The 15,490-nt window shown below is 50.6% G+C and overlaps 1 long non-coding RNA gene across 2 annotated transcripts in view; it reads left to right on the plus strand.

Moving 5' to 3' along the window:
• Window positions 1-15,093, plus strand: part of LOC309615515 — a 32,866-nt gene extending 17,773 nt beyond the window's left edge. For both annotated transcript variants that reach the window (XR_014236899.1, XR_014236900.1), the window contains exons 2-3: window positions 1,375-1,531; window positions 12,177-15,093. This is a non-coding gene — a long non-coding RNA (uncharacterized lncRNA). The remainder of the gene's footprint in view (window positions 1-1,374; window positions 1,532-12,176) is intronic.
• Window positions 15,094-15,490: the final 397 nt, after the last annotated feature.

A 15,490-nucleotide genomic window follows, 5' to 3' on the forward strand; every position in this document is an offset into this window, starting at 1 on the left:
GCCTCGTGTCTCTCCTCAGCCCTCAGAGATCTCACCGAGGTGGGCGTGGTGGGCAGCCTGGAGCATCTCGGTTGTGCGGATGTAAGTTAAGATGTGAGCGTCCCCCCGTGTATTAGCCGTGTCCCCTGAGCCTTAGTTTCCCTGTTTGAAACGGACATGAAAGCACCTGCCTCTCTCTGTTCTGAGGCTCGTTAGTGGCGGTAAGTGCTGGGCACGCGGGTGCCTGACACACCTCGGAGGGTACCCCCCGCTGGGCCCCTGTCCCCCCTCGCTCTCTCCCCGTCCAAGGTCGCGGCTCTCCCTCCGCGTGGTTCTCAGGTCACTTCCTCCCGGTGCCAGCTGCTACCAGGCAGCGGTTAATGCCACACTTTGGAGTCACAGCAGCCTGGGTCCAGATCCCCAGGCTGACGCCTTCTGTGTGGTTTTCAACTCTGAAAAGGGGAGAGGAGTCTTAGGAAGACGGAAGAAGGGAAGGCAGTGAGGGTAAAACAGCACAGTGCCCGGTAGCTTGTGATTTGGGAAGAACAGTTTTTAAAAAACGGATTTGTATGCATAACATCCATTTGCAGCTGGTGATGGTGGAGTCAGTGACTAATAAAAATGTCATTTCCTGCGATTTTTATAAATTACAGTAAATATGCAGTAATCACCCACATTAGCTGCTGAAATGCAGGCAGCCATCTGGAGGGGAGGCCCGGGACCTCATTGAAGCCTCAAGAGGTAGACCCCACAGGTGCAAATTGACACCTAGGAAAACAGTAGTTAATACACGCTAGAATTTGGAGAAGGGGAAAGTGTTAAAATAAATGTATGTCAAGCAGACAAATTTGGACTTCTCCATGAGGATCTGTCATGTCAAACAGGAAATAGCTATAAATTACTTGTAATAGTAAAAATCTTGTCATTTAGAACCTTTAAAGCAACGGGCTCATTTAACACATCAACTCAGAGATCATAATCTAGGACAGTCAGCCTGGGTATTTATTTCACTTTTAATGTGTAGAAACCAGAGCAAACTATGCACGATCCGCAAAAGACCCCCAGCATCCCGTCAGCTCTGGGAGCCATAGAACGAGGCAGAGAGAGACTGCCTGGGGCCCAGGGTGAGGTATGTGTCAAGATATGAAAACCCTTCCTGCTCCTAAAAAGACAATTAAGACGTGATTGGAAATGTCACGGCTCGGGTCGCCTCATAATGAATAATTCCAAATAAATCCCACCATTATTCTGTTTATTTGTTTTACTTAGAAGCTATTTGAAGTCGTTGGAGCTGAAAGTATGTTTCAACACGCCAAGCGTATTTACGCTATCTTGTAATCATCTTGCTAAGGAGTCCACAGGCAAACAATAATTGGAGTTCTGTGTTTATTTCAGATACCTCAATATATACTACCCGCAGATAGGAATCCAGCTCAGAGACATTTGTAAAGGGGCTGCAACGCCCCCGAGAAAGTGGTCCGGGAGTGCGACTCCAGAAGACGAGCACACAAAGCCATTCTTCTGCTTTATTGGGAGACTCGGTGGCGGCGAGGTATTTCGGACAGAGCTGCCTAGTGAAGTTTGCATGCACTGAATATATATTTGATGTCGGTTGATACAGGGTGGGGGGAAGGTTCTGGGGAGAAGGAGTAAGAGAGCATAGCCATGCACCAAACTAAGCACTCGCCTTTTCCACCAATAGTGGGAGTTGGGCACGGAGCTCACATTCACACCTGGCGTTGTCATCCTGAGCTCTGAGGAAGGACCGAGCTGGTCTCCAGAAGGACACTAACCCAGGGCTGCAATACCTCCCGCTTCCCCTGTCTTCTTCCTGGCCTCCCCACCTTCCACGTTTGCTCCCTTACCTGCCAGGCACACACACGTGGGATGCACACACACACACACACACACACACACACACACACACACACACACACACACACACACACACACCTGCAGCCCAGAAGGGCGCAGCAAGGACAGCAGCCACGTTCAGAATTCCTAGGTCTGTTGTTTGGGTAACTTTCCCCCTTTTTTACTCTTCCACATTCTGCCAAGTCCCACTGCCAGTGGGGTGAAAATCTGCCACCGTCCAAGTGTATGAACGCAGGCTCATTTTAAAAAACACTGAATTTAATCTTAAAAAGAAATTAAATTTTAAAATTACCTTCAAACTGATACGCAGTTTAACTAGTTCCTTGCACTTAACTGGTTACCTTAAAAATAGTTGTTGGTTTGTCTCTGAATTTAATCCTGTTTTCATTATAACTGCTAATTTCCGTGGATGGATTACTGGTTGTTAGGGAAGAAGGGGGATTTGAGGACAGGAGAGCATATATAGGCAAAGAGTTTAGACACTATTCAGATCACTTCAGTAAAAATTCTGTAATTCGGGAAGAGAAGCTGATCCTGGGAAACAAATTATCCAGATTAACAGCCTCTAGAACCCACACCCAACCCAACCAAACGAAACCAGCCTCGGTTCGTCACTTTACTTTGGTAGGACATGTATGTATGTGAAGTAACACATTGATTTTTTGGAATCTGCATGCATCAAATAAATTGAAGAATTGGGTTCTTTCTCTAGCATAGGTAATTTCTAGAAATGCCAGCAACCTACATATTTAGCCTCAATGACTAGAGTATTACTGATGAAAGAACATTTGTCTTTTTTCTCTTTTTTTGTTCTTCTTTGGTGAATTGAATGGATAACCGTCTTGACTCTACATTTTTAAACTATGTAGAACTGTAGAGTAATTGTTGCCTGTGTTGACTGCATATTATTTTAACACATCCATTCATTTTAAGAAAGTTAATATCTATAGAATAATGGATAATTGTGAAAATATTTGGGGCAAAATGGTACAAATTCATTATTTGACTAACACAACTGTGCACACTGTTTTCTCTTGGTTCTAAGACACATATTTTTAGTTTTATCATCTCTGGAATCTAAGTGCACCATTACCCTCAGTGACAGCTCACAATTATAAGTGGCAGAGTTTTTTCATTCATAGTGGCATGTAAAATAAAGATGCATCTTACAGTAACTGGCATCTTAGGCTTGTTGAAAAGAAAAAGTGCAATTGAGTGGTCATAACCTACAGATAATTTCTTATCCATGTGGTCAAGGATCAGCTATTCTTCCTGAACACTTCCTTACACAGAGGTTATAAATTACATGCCCAAATTTCAGCATGGCTCTTTTTATTCTAAAAAGTCTTGTATTTAGAATAAGTGGTTCGCACTAGATCGCTCTGTGCATTTGACAGAGGGGCCTTATTGCCTTGGACCAGAGGTGGTCCAGCACCAACTGAAAAATTTCCCAATGAAAACTCTAGAAGACTCTCAAAGGATGAAGGAAGGAGGCCAGTTTCCCAATTGGTACCCAAGCTGATGATGAGTCAAAAAAGAAAAATCAAAGTTAGGGCCACTGAATGGGATTTAGTTAATATTTTAAATTTCACGATGAGCCCACAAATTGTGCATCAAAATACTAAGCTACACTTGTGCTTGCTTTCTGGAACCTTTACAAGGCAATTATTGTAATGCAGGAAAATCTCTACCACTGAGCCCACAGCCATGTCACGCGATAGTTCCAGCCCGAAGTCTTTCTGCGTCTTTTCTCAGAGCCAGAAGTCTTAGGGAGGATTGGGAGCCAATCCTTTTTTTTTTTCTTTTTTTAATAAATTTATTTATTTTATTTATTTATTTTTGGCTGCATTGGGTCTTTGTTGCCGCGCGCGGGCTTTCTCTAGTTGCGGCGAGCGGGGGCTACTCTTGGTTGCGGTGCGCTGGCTTCTCATTGCGGTGGCTTCTCTTGTTGTGGAGCACGGGCTCTAGGCGCGTGGGCTTCAGTAGTTGTGGCACACAGGCTCAGTAGTTGTGGCTCGCGGGCTCTAGAGCACAGGCTCAGTAGTTGTGGCGCACAGGCTTAGTTGCTCCGCGGCGTGTGGGGTCTTCCCGGACCAGGGCTCGAACCCGTGTCCCCTGCATTGGCAGGCAGATTCTCAACCACTGCGCCACCAGGGAAGCCCTGGGAGCCAATCTTAAATACTAGGTCAGTCTGAGGTGATGTGGGGACAGTAAGAGAGAAGAGAAAGAATTTGTTTCGACTTCTAAATTTTTAAATGATAAGGATTCCAGACAGGAAAAATGGACCTATCGCCTCTGTGCTCCAGCACTAGCCTCTATGCACAAGCTTGCTGGCCTGTGGGACACAGAGATGTGGACACACGGGCATATAGTGAACGTCCGTGTTCATTTTTTTCTGGCAGAGATGATACTGCTCTACTTGCAGCCCTCTGCGCTTTCCCTCGTCTCGCTCTTCCTGGGAGCGTTACCTCACCGTCCTATACATCCGATTTAAAGGGAATTACCTATTACTTCAATTATTTGTCCCTTATCAACTGATGTTACACTACAAGGATTTGTATTCAAAGGCCAGAAAGAAAGAGCAAGTCATGGCACACGGCCAAATAAAAGAGTAATGTTCTGGTGAATTTAGCCTAAATAATTTACTGCTATATAAAAGTGGAAAAGTGGAAGGTGAACCCTTTGACCAATAAATCTCTCCTGCCCGTGAAACCCTTATCTGGGCCCCTCCAACATATTCCGCACGCAGAAGCCATCATCACTGGCTCTGGTTCGTTATTTGTAAGCCTTGATCTTCTGCACTCGGTGTCCTAAATATGGATAATTAGCATCAGTTTATCACACTTCTGCATATTTTCTCTTCTCTCCAAACATGCATGCTTCTATCGGCTGCTGTTGTGCCGCGGAAGATTATGGAGACGGATTGCAGAGAATGAATGTGCTCGACGCGATTAGGAAGGAATAGAAATAGCAACTTGGCCAATAAAGTCCTCGTGAGAGCCTTATCATGCAATTACACGTTGCGTCGCATCACACTCTCCCAGCCTCTTAATCCAACGCCCCACCAAGAACAAAATTTCACTAATTTCTGAATTACTGCATCGCCTCCCAACTCGCTCCCGAGAATGGTTCGAAGGAGAAATGCTGCCGAAAACTACACAACCAACTTTGTAATAAAGCGTGAAACTTGAAATGTCAGAAAGGGCGGCGTGGCTCGGGATGGCTCAGCGTTTTAGCTGCTCCAAAGCCTTGGCCTGGAGAGACACTAACTGCCCTCTGGGCCCCAGATTCTCTCACAGGCCACTTTGGGGGTTCAGAACTGGATGAACGGGAGGATTATCTTCTCTTAAACAGACGATCGGATGCATTTTAAAACAGGACAAAGCATTCACTGATTTTCTTATCATCGCTGCTGATGCCAGCCGTGGTGCCCTGGGTACCCTGGGCGGTCACTTGACCCCTTTGAGAACAGTCTGCCCCCTCAAACTGCCTTTTTCACAATCAGCGCCACCACCCCCTTTCCCGGGGCTGACACGTTACAGCTCCTTAGGCACGTCAACCTGTATAAACGGGAGAAGTCTTCCCTCCCCCCCCCCACCGCCGTGTCTCATAAGAGTGTAACCAAGACCTGTCCCCGGGCCTCCACACGGGGAGCTTTCTCTCCCTCCTCTGCCTGTTAAGGTTATTCTCCCCGCGCTTTGTAATAGTTAGGTGTTTAAGGAGACTCATTAAGCCCTTCCATCCACCAGGGGACTCTTTCTGGTCCAGAGCCGCAGTCAGGCACTCGGTTGCACCCACAAAATCAAGGTGCTGCGGCAGGAGAAAACCCTACAGGCCTGCGGTGATGATTCCCGGAAGGAATGGAAATCCAGATCAAATCTTCAAAACGTTGGCACCGGCAGACGAGAAAGGCTAAGTCCTCGTGCGAAGAATTCATCAGCTAAAGAGACTCGCAGCAGTTGTGAAGAGTGTTTACTGTGACGTGCCTGCGCTTCGCTTTCTGCAAGTGTTGTCTGTTAGGGCCTCAGGCACGACGGGGAGAACGAAAGGATCCCACATTTCAGAAGACCCGCTTCCAGGCTTGGAGTCGAGAGTCAAAACTGGACAACGTTCGTGCAAGGAATGTGTCCCGAGTGTTTCCCGTGTGCCAGGCCCTGTTCTAACACGGAGCCCCCGAGTAACAACACAAAGGAAGAGGCCCGCCCCGACCAGCTGACGGTTACGGATGCTGGGAAGTCCGACTCGGAGGAGGACGGGTTTGCCGTCTGCAGCGCGGCCCATCTATTGGCTGCCAAGGATTTCCTTTTTTGGAGGGAGCGAGACTGGAACCTCGTTCCCTCACTTGAGAGGGACCGAGGCCTGCGAGCAGGCTCTGGGGAGGCCCTCGTCTAAGGAACTGCACTCTCTGTAGGACCAGTGGCTCGGAGTACGCCTGTCATGCTGGAACGGCAGCCTTGAACACAGCCGTAGGTGGCAGCCGCAGCTCCAGGCTGCCCGCGCCTCGAGTCCTGGTATCTGTCCAGAAAGAGGCAAATACATCTCCCCCACACTGACGTCCGGGCAGTTCTGCTTTGCTTTCCCCGAATCGTCCTCCCTTCCAAAGCCACTGCAATCCACCCAAGGGGGCCGGGGGTCCTGATGAATGGGGCGAGCGGGCCTAGGGAAGAAACAGGACCGAGTTGTTTTCCTTTCCCGAGACGGGGACCCTTCCGCGTGGCTCCACCTAAGTCCCCACTCCAGGACGGTACGAAGCCAAGAGCCAGCAAATGCCCAGCCCGAGGCTCAGGCGCACTTGGGACTCGGGTACCGGAGCTGGGGGAAACTCCAGCCCAAAGTGTGAAATCAGATGAGGAGTTATTAGTAACTCCCTGTGTCATATTTCCTGAATCGGTGAGCTGAGTTGGGGGGGGCGGGGCGGTGAGAGGGAGCCGTTTGCCATTAATCTGGGAACAAACGGTCAAGCTCGGTGACTGGGATTTTCGCTTTTCTTTTCTCACTTTTCTCAGTGTGGGGAAGCGGCGCGCCCGCGCGGAGCGATTGTGAGGGGCTCTGCTGGAATTTGGCAGCCCGTTGGCTTGGAGAGCAGCCCCATGCTGGCTGCTATTCAGCGGGCCAGTTCTCCTCGAGCTTTGGAAGTTTCACTCAGCCGTGCACTCAATGGCTTCACAAAGCTGATTACAAGCTTCAGCGCATTCCTGAAGGAGCCAAAAGCGACGCAGGTGCAAACGAGCCGAGGGAGCCCCTTATCCCGGTGACAGAATGGGACAAGCTGGGAAAGGCTTGGACCACACAAATCCAAGCGCACCAGGCAGCAGAAAGCCTGCCTTGGGAACCGGGGGTCATTATACGCCCTATTCAGCGGGGCCCGGGGACCCTGGGGGCCCGGAAGGCCAGCTCGCGAGGGAGAGCCGGCGGCTGTGGGCACCCCGACGGGCCTGCGGCTGGGCTGGGACGCTGGCCGCCCACGGCTTGTGCATTTGCACCGACGGCGCCAGTGAAATCCGTGCTCGGACAGGCCCGGGTCAACACCAGTAGGGACAGAGGATGCAGCCCGGTGTGTGGACGGCGCCCAACCTTTGTTCAACCAGCGTCCAGACCGCACCGCCCTGCCTCTGTCCCAGCCTGGCGCTGCGGGGCCCGGCCACTCCCCCAGGCCACCGACCGTCACCTCCGAGGGTCACTCTGCGCCCTTTCTCCCCCAGCCCGCCTTTCCCATCTGTCCTCGTGGCAGCCGGGTCCCGCGTAGGGCGACCCCGACGCCGTAAGGTGGCAGGGACAGTGTCCGCGCGGGGAGTCAGGATGGCGGGTCACCGGGCCGCCCCGTCGAAGCGCGCTCCTCGTGGCCGAGGATGCCTGCGCCGCGAGTCGGACTCCACGGCGGGGAGGAGGGCCGGCCCCCCTCGGGGGATGAATGACGTCCCCGGCTGCGCTGGAGGACAGAAAACCAGGGCCGCGGGCGGTGGAGAGAGAAGGGCAGCGCCGCGGGGAACGCGCGTGAGAGGAGGGCCCGGGAGGGGGGCGCGGGGGTGGGGGGACGCGGGCGGAGCTGGGGGGCGGAGCTGGCGCGCCGGCGGCTCTCGGGCAGCCGGGCGCTGCGTCCCGGCGAGCGCAGCGTTACAGCCCTTGCGTGGGGCGGGGGTCCCCCTCGTGCGCACCCCCTCGCCCCGCGTCCCGTTGGCCTCGGCCCGGTCGGCCGCGCGCTGGACCCGGCTGCGCCCGGGGGTCCCCGCGGGCAGGGCGCGCGCGCCGACGCTCTTTTGTCTAATAACTAATTTGAGTTAATGCGATCTTTATGTAAAGCCAACAGCGGATAATTGTCTATTTTCTCGCCAACAATCTCCATCACAATCACTTATCTGGAAACCTGCGGCTGGATTAATCGTTATATTCCCGAGATGAGCGTCGCTGTAATGCGCAGCGAACGCGGGTGGGGACAGGACAACGCCTCCCCCGCGCCTGCGGGCCCTCGTGCCGGCCATTCCGGCTACTGCCCGGGACCCGGTGGCCCGGGGGTTGGTGCCCACGTGCGCGGCTGTAGGGCGCCTGACCCAGCACTTGCTTGTGCGCGCGTGGGTGGCGCGGGGGGAGCAGGAGGCAGAGGAAGGGTGGGGCAGGGGTGAGGGCGACCGGCAGGGCTGCGGGGCGGGGCGGCGGGGGGCCCAGCGGGGCCTCGGCAGGCCCTCGCGCATCCCGACGCGGCCTCCGGCTCCACGCAGCCCAGGAGCTGTCAGCGCCAGAATCAGGTCTTTTGACCCGGGTAAAAGGATGCCCTCCGCTCCTTCTTCTGCAGAAGAGGTTCTCCCTCTCTAGGCCTGGGTTCCTCCAGCTTCATCCCCTGCCCCACCCACCCGTTCTGCTTTAAGTCCCTCCCCCACGATACCCCTCCTCTGGGATCCCCATCTCTGCAAATTATAGGCGATATTTACACGCCCTGAGGTTGAAATCCCCGGGAGAGAGGATCTTGGGTGTGGAAACACGTCCCACTGCCGCAGTCCCCGGGCGCTCCTGTGTTAGGGGGAAAACACGGTGGCAGATGGATTTGAGGCCTCGGGGGAAGAGGCACTTGAGTGGCAAAGATTTTGCCTTTGACCTGAAGTCAGAACATCAGTTCAGATGAAATCCGGGCAGCGGCAGTGGCAGTGATCAGCTCGTGACCGCCATGTGCAGGATGAAGTGAAAACGATTGACTTCTGAACCCAAGCACTTGGTGTGGCTGGTCGCTTGGAAGCAAACCATTGGATTCCACTCACTGCTGCAACTCAGGTGGGCTGGCCAAGGGACCACCATCGCAACTTTTCAAAATGGTGTTTCCGGAAAAGAGCAAAGTCAGTCTCAATTGGTGACAGTTTTTGGCCACACGGAATGGAACTATTTGTTTCCCTTTTGGCAGCAAAACTCTTAAAATTCTAGAGTGAAAGAATACAGGGAAACAAAGTGCCATGAAATCAATGGATTTTTAGATAAAGGGGGACCCCAAATTACCCCCTCCCCGAATAAGGCGTGGTAAATTACTGTTGAAATCCTTACGCCTTCCCTTTCCTCTCCAGCAGCTTGATGAGGTCTTTAAAAGCAAACAAGTAAATCCACTCTGAGGTCGGCGGCGGCGGCCCAGCCGGGTTTCCCAGGCTGCTTTTTGTGCGGCGGTCGGGAACGTCCCACTTAGCCTCTCACCTGAGCCTTGTCATCCGGGGCATCTCGAAGTGATCCGGGAACAAAGCTGATCCCCGCGACAGCCCCGATGGTCAATCAGGCAGAGCAGACTATGCAAATGCAGCGCAGAGGCGCAGCGCCGGGAACACTGGCCCCATTGTCTTGAGCGTTTCAAAGCGCCGAGCAGCTGCGCAGGCGTGTCCTCTCGGACCCTCGGTTGCCACACGAATGTCATCATTGCAAAACATCAGATTTTGAAAACTATACAATCCGAATTCATTAGCAGCCTCCTCAGCGAAGGCTTCTCTTCTCCGTGACAAGTTGCAAACTCCAGATCCCCTTCTGTTGGGGGGAGCAAAGGGGGGGGGGAGTTTTGCAAGTGACAACCGCTCATGATCCGTCATTTCCTCTTTCTGGTGGATTTGAGGACTTTAAACCCCCCCGTCCTTGGAGCTCTGAGCTTGGACGTGTGACTCAAGCGACTCTGAGATGTCGACCTTTCCACTTTTTCTCTTAAGTGTTGCTTGAAAGTTTTAAATTCCTGAGAGCAACCAAAGTAACAAATGGAGTGAATTTAACAAAACCCCATCTTCTGCTCTCATGATAACACCAGTGAGAGGTCTGGAAGTTATTTTCTTCAGATTGAACTCAAAACAATGCCTGTTAGGGCCACTGTGCGCCCTAAAGCGACAAGGTGGTTACACGAGGGGACGCCCCTTGGCGCCGCTACAAACGGCTCGTGACTCTGGGCGCCCACGCGACACGCGTCTTAGGGACCGGTGTACCTGTCCCACCCCCGACCGCCGACGCTCCTCCCTCTCCATCGCCTCGCGCCCCCGCCCCCCATCGTCCAGGGTGACCTTGTTTTCCTGAAACGGGACGGCGGAGGGACGCCCTGGGCTCACCTGCGGCGCGGGCGGGTCGGGCGCGGGCACGCGGGGACGCGGGGACGCGGGGACCTCGCGGGGCTGTGCTCCCGGAGGCCCCAGGGCGCAGCTCGAGGCAGCTTTCCGCTCCTCACGCGCGGCCCAGCGGTCGGTGTCAACCTGCCCTGCTGTTCTCAACAGGATTCCGTGCCCGCTCTCCTCTCTCTCATCCGTGGGCTGGAAATTGTCCCCTTCCGGAAAAGGCAGTCAACACGGAGAAAGCCACCAGGCCAATTCGTAGCCCGGAGCTGAGGATTACGGCGGAGGCCGAGCGGCGGGGGGCCGAGGTCGCCCCCAGGCCCTAGGCCGGCCGGCGCCTTCCACTCTCCTGACCAGCTGGGCGGGGAGGATTGGACGGGGAGTCAACCAAATAAAGGTTTTGCAAACACGGCGAGGAGGACAGGGAAATAGATGGAGAAAAGCCCCCAGAGGCTGTGTCTTGTTTGGTGGGGGGCGGGGTGCGGGTGGAGGCCGCGATCGCCCCCCAGGGAAACGCTGTAGGGGGCTCTGCCCAAGTGCGGACACCTTGGAGGGAATTGGACTAGAACACTCTTTTTTTCTCCCCCGGAAAATTGTATGCGTTTGACCTGGACCCTACAGTTGTTCTTCCAAGTCCCACTGACCCCCCAAGCCCGCCGGGCCTCTCCCACGCCCGCCCCGGCGCCCAGTGTAGCGGGACCAGCCCGGCTGGGGCGGGGCCGAGGCCAGAGGGGGCTCCCCGGACCCGACCACTGGCAGAGGACACTGCCAGCTCCAGGGAAGCGGAGTTTTTGCCGGGTTGGATCGCCAGTGTCTCTCCAGGGTGTGGACAGCACCTGGTTCATGGTGGGCATCCAAAACACGTTTGCTGAAGCCCTGAAGGGGCCCTCGCGTGGCTGGAGGTGGTGGCCCTGGTCAAGTTTGAGGGGAGGTGGGGGGCCTCCCGGCAGAGGCGGCTCCAGGGCCCGCTGGACCAGGTCCACAGAGTTGGGGAGCCTGGTCCTGCCCTTGACTCCGTCTTCGGCTCTCACTCACATGCGCCATGCACATTCTTACACACTCATACACCCACACACACTGTGCACTCACCACCCTCACAAGCGCCCAGAGTCTCCTTCATACACACACATGCTACCCAGGACCACACGCATGCTCACTCTCACACCTGAGTTGCAGGCGCGCGCACACACACACACACACACACACACACACACACACACACCCTGGGGTCCCACAGTCACAGACTGGCTGATTCTGGGGGTGGCTGGTGGCTGGGGGGAGAAGTCACACAGCTCTGCCAGGTACAGACGGCACAAGTGAGCTAATCCTTGTAGGAACTCAACAAACACAGCAGTGAGGGACCGGGCAGTTTATTTCCGTCCCTTTTCCTCTGAGCTCTCAGAGCCGGATTCCCGTCCCCAGCTAGAGTGGGTTGAGACATCACTTTGTTTGTGTCCAAATTCACTTTACCCCAAGGTGTTTCCCTGGACTGCTGCTTAGACTGCTCTGATCCAACAGGGTAGCCACGGGCCATGTGTGGCTTCTGGGCACCTCGCATGTGGCCAGTCCAGGTGGAGACATGCTGAGTGCACACCGCACACCGGGCTTTAAAGACGTGGTGTGAAAGAAAGCATGCAGAATACCTCACTAATGGTTTTAAAATATTGTTTTCATGTTGAAATGTTTATATTTTTGATATAGTGGGTAAAATAAAATACATTCTTGACATTAATTTCACTTGCTTCTTTTTACTTGTAAAAAATGTAGCTGTTGGGAAATTCAGCCTGAGTTACACGGCTCCTGTGTGTGGCTTGTGTTGTATTACTGCAGAGCAGCCTCTGACTTTCCCAGGCATCCTTCAGGAAGTGGAAGAGGAAAAGCAAAAATGGCAGAAGGAGCTGGGCCTGTGGTTCAGCAGGAGGCGGCGCAGGACCACCTGTGCTAGAGTTGCAGTTGTAACTCTAGAATACATAACGTATTCTCCAAGCTTCTTCTCTTTCATGAGAACTCGTGGTGGGGGTGGGGTGGCATCACGCATTGTATTTTATTGCTTGATTCATTTTCTTTCCATTTTAACTTTAATCCCATCTAATTACTGTATTGTGATCTCAGTCAGCAATCTGAGATGAACTCTCAAGTAACTTTGGAAGAATCGTGCTACGAATGTTGGGTGGTGATGAGATGTAAATTACAGCAGGTTATCCGCTGAGGTCTACACAGGTTGAAGCAAACCCTTTCCTGCTATTTTGAAATTTCAGGTCAGCATTTTGGTACTTATCTGCTTTATTTTTTCCCCCTGCCAGGTATTACCACCACCACCCACCACCACTGCAACCCCAAACAAAACAAACAACACAGAAAGCTTGAGCCGGAATTTACACCCAGTGAAAATGCTTTCTACTAAGCAGGAAGGAAATTTCTTCCGGATTTTTTTATTATGATTGACCCATAGGTTTAAAAATCTGTGAAGGCACACCTTGGTCGAGGAGACTACAGTAAACTGCTTGCAAGCTTTTTAAATTTTAAATAAGATTTTTCAAAATAGTCTACTTTAACACTTCAGAGACAAGAGTTCTAAAAATAAAGTTATAAAACTTAGAAATTGTATTTCATCTTTTGATGACAGCAAGAGATAGGAGAAGGCTCCAAGAATATTGTTTATAATAAATTCAGTATAACTGTAATATGAAAAGTCTGCATGCCTATATATTTGCTCTACACACATTATATTTTTTACATATTTATCTTGAGAGTTATATATGTAGTGAAAAAACAATTCAGCAAAAATGTGAGATGGGTCTATGTCGCCAGTAACTGGAAGTATCTCATGATAATTTTGGATAAAATTAAAAATTCGTTTTTATCATAAAAAGAACCTTTCTGTTACTCAATATTAGTATGTTCATTTACTGTTCTATTTTTGGCTAAATTAAATTTAACTAAGGGGAAAAGAAAATGTTGTAGAATACCCAAAATGATCAAGGTTTTGTGGGTAAGCTCATTGAAATGGTTTATTCTTTGTATTAATTCCTTGGAAAATGTCATTCTTGTTATTCAAGGCTTGTGCTCAATTAATAAGAAAATAATAGAATTTTAAATTCTTTAATTGGACTGCCTGGTTTTTTTTTTTCAGAGTTTCCAAGGAAATAACCGAAAATTTAGCATGTAGCCTGCTAAAGAGCCATCAACATCCCATTAGAAACTCAAGTAATCTCACTTAGGATGCGTAGGATGGTGTATTTATTAATAGGTGAGGTTGTTTATTTCTGAGACGACTCATGTTTGCGCTCATTAAATTTACTGAGATAACTGTAGGAAGTGAAGTGCCAGAATTCAGAATTTAGCCACTTACTGTCAACTCCACTCTTCTTGTACTTTTTCAGAATCACCTCAAAGTAAAAGAACAAACTATGATAAACAAGCATAGAGGCTCAGGCTCACGGTGCCCAGACTGGCACTGTGGGAATTCTATGTGCCAGCAAAGGTCCCAGTGAATCCACTCTTTGGCTTATTTAATCTATGTGTTGTGTGGCCTCATGTGCTTCATCATGTTATAAAACTGGAGACAACACTTTCATTGGTGCTCCCATTTTTCTTTTTTCCCCTAAAGACTATAATGGTTATACATTTTCAAATATTCACGGGCAAGATATTCTGGATAAATAATCTAAGATTAACAAAATTAGGTCAACGTTCATACAGGGCTAGTGCGATATGTCCCTTGTGTTGAAATGATCTGGTGTCAGCTACAGTGATTGAAAAAGCACTACAGACCAAAAAAAAAAAAAAAAAATACAAGACTTATTACAACATGTCTCAAAAGCAGATAAGAAAGCAATGGCGCCTGCTCGTAAATGAGGGGTCTTATCTAGATTTTAATATGGCCGTAAGCAAATTGTGAAGGTTTTTGCAAGTTAGGCAACTTGTATGGGAAAGCAGGCATTTCTAAAGTTTCTAGAATTCTAAGCCAGGCATGATGGTTTGCACACCCATCTGTTGCCGGTGGGGTCATTGTTCTTTTCCCCAAGATATGTTCCATAGAAAGCCCAAAGTTTATCAAATTCAGGGGCACATCGTCTGGACAGTTTACTGCGTTCTGGGATGGAGGGAGTCCCGGAGAGTGACACCCAAGAATCATTGTGGGAGGGCCCCTTCCTGCCTCTTCACTGTTTAACTTCACACATTCTTTCTTTCTGATAACTGCTATTGATACTGATGAAATTCATTAGGACGAGACCAAAACACCAAGGGTTGGAAAAGAAGGTTCTTGAGACCTTCACACAGAAACCACATTTGCTGAAGTCAGTAGCGTAACTCAGTTTATTTTCCCCTGTCAGCCTCTGTAGCCACTTTCTGGGGGGTGGCGGTGCTACATTTATCTGATCCTTGGTCATGGTTCTTTTATCAAAGGTCACTGACTTGTCCTTTCTGTTACCATTATAACCTATGTATTAACACAAAAGATACTTAATACGTTGATAATTTGGTATGATTAACAGAATGGCTGTTAGAAAATATATTTCAAAAATAGACACAGACTAGTCTAACAACTAGACGATGCCACCCCTTTTAAAATTGACTGTATTTAGAATGTATTTCTGGGTGGCGATATCTGTGGTAGCCTTTATCTTTGGGTTTAAATTTCATTTCTAATGCAAACGCGCTGGCTCAGGCATGCAATAAACTGTAATGAGATAAAACCAAGGAGAAAATCCAGCGGCCTAAACCCGAAAATTCCTGATTGCGTCCTAATAGGAAAGTGAGTGCTTTGCCGAAGAACATCGTGGTCGTTCAAAAACCGCAGCAAGCAGCAGCTGCGGGCAGAGAGGAACTCTGGAAAAACAGCTGCCGAAACAAAAATAGAAAAGCAAAATAAATCGGAGTCTGAGGTCCGGAATAAAGAATTCTTCAAAATTTAGGGTAGTAAATTTCACAGGAAAGTGAGGGCTGAAGATCACCCAGGTCTGCCCGTGGGTCTGGGGTGAATGTCGGGGTGAACTGACAGGACCCCCCATCCCGACGTGTTCTTGGTCCCGGGGTCTGTTTAGAAAGCCCAGCCTCTGTGCTTTGGCCACCAGAGC

Source organism: Balaenoptera borealis, assembly GCF_965194805.1.
Source record: "Balaenoptera borealis genome assembly, chromosome: 18".
Lineage (NCBI taxonomy): Eukaryota > Metazoa > Chordata > Mammalia > Artiodactyla > Balaenopteridae > Balaenoptera > Balaenoptera borealis.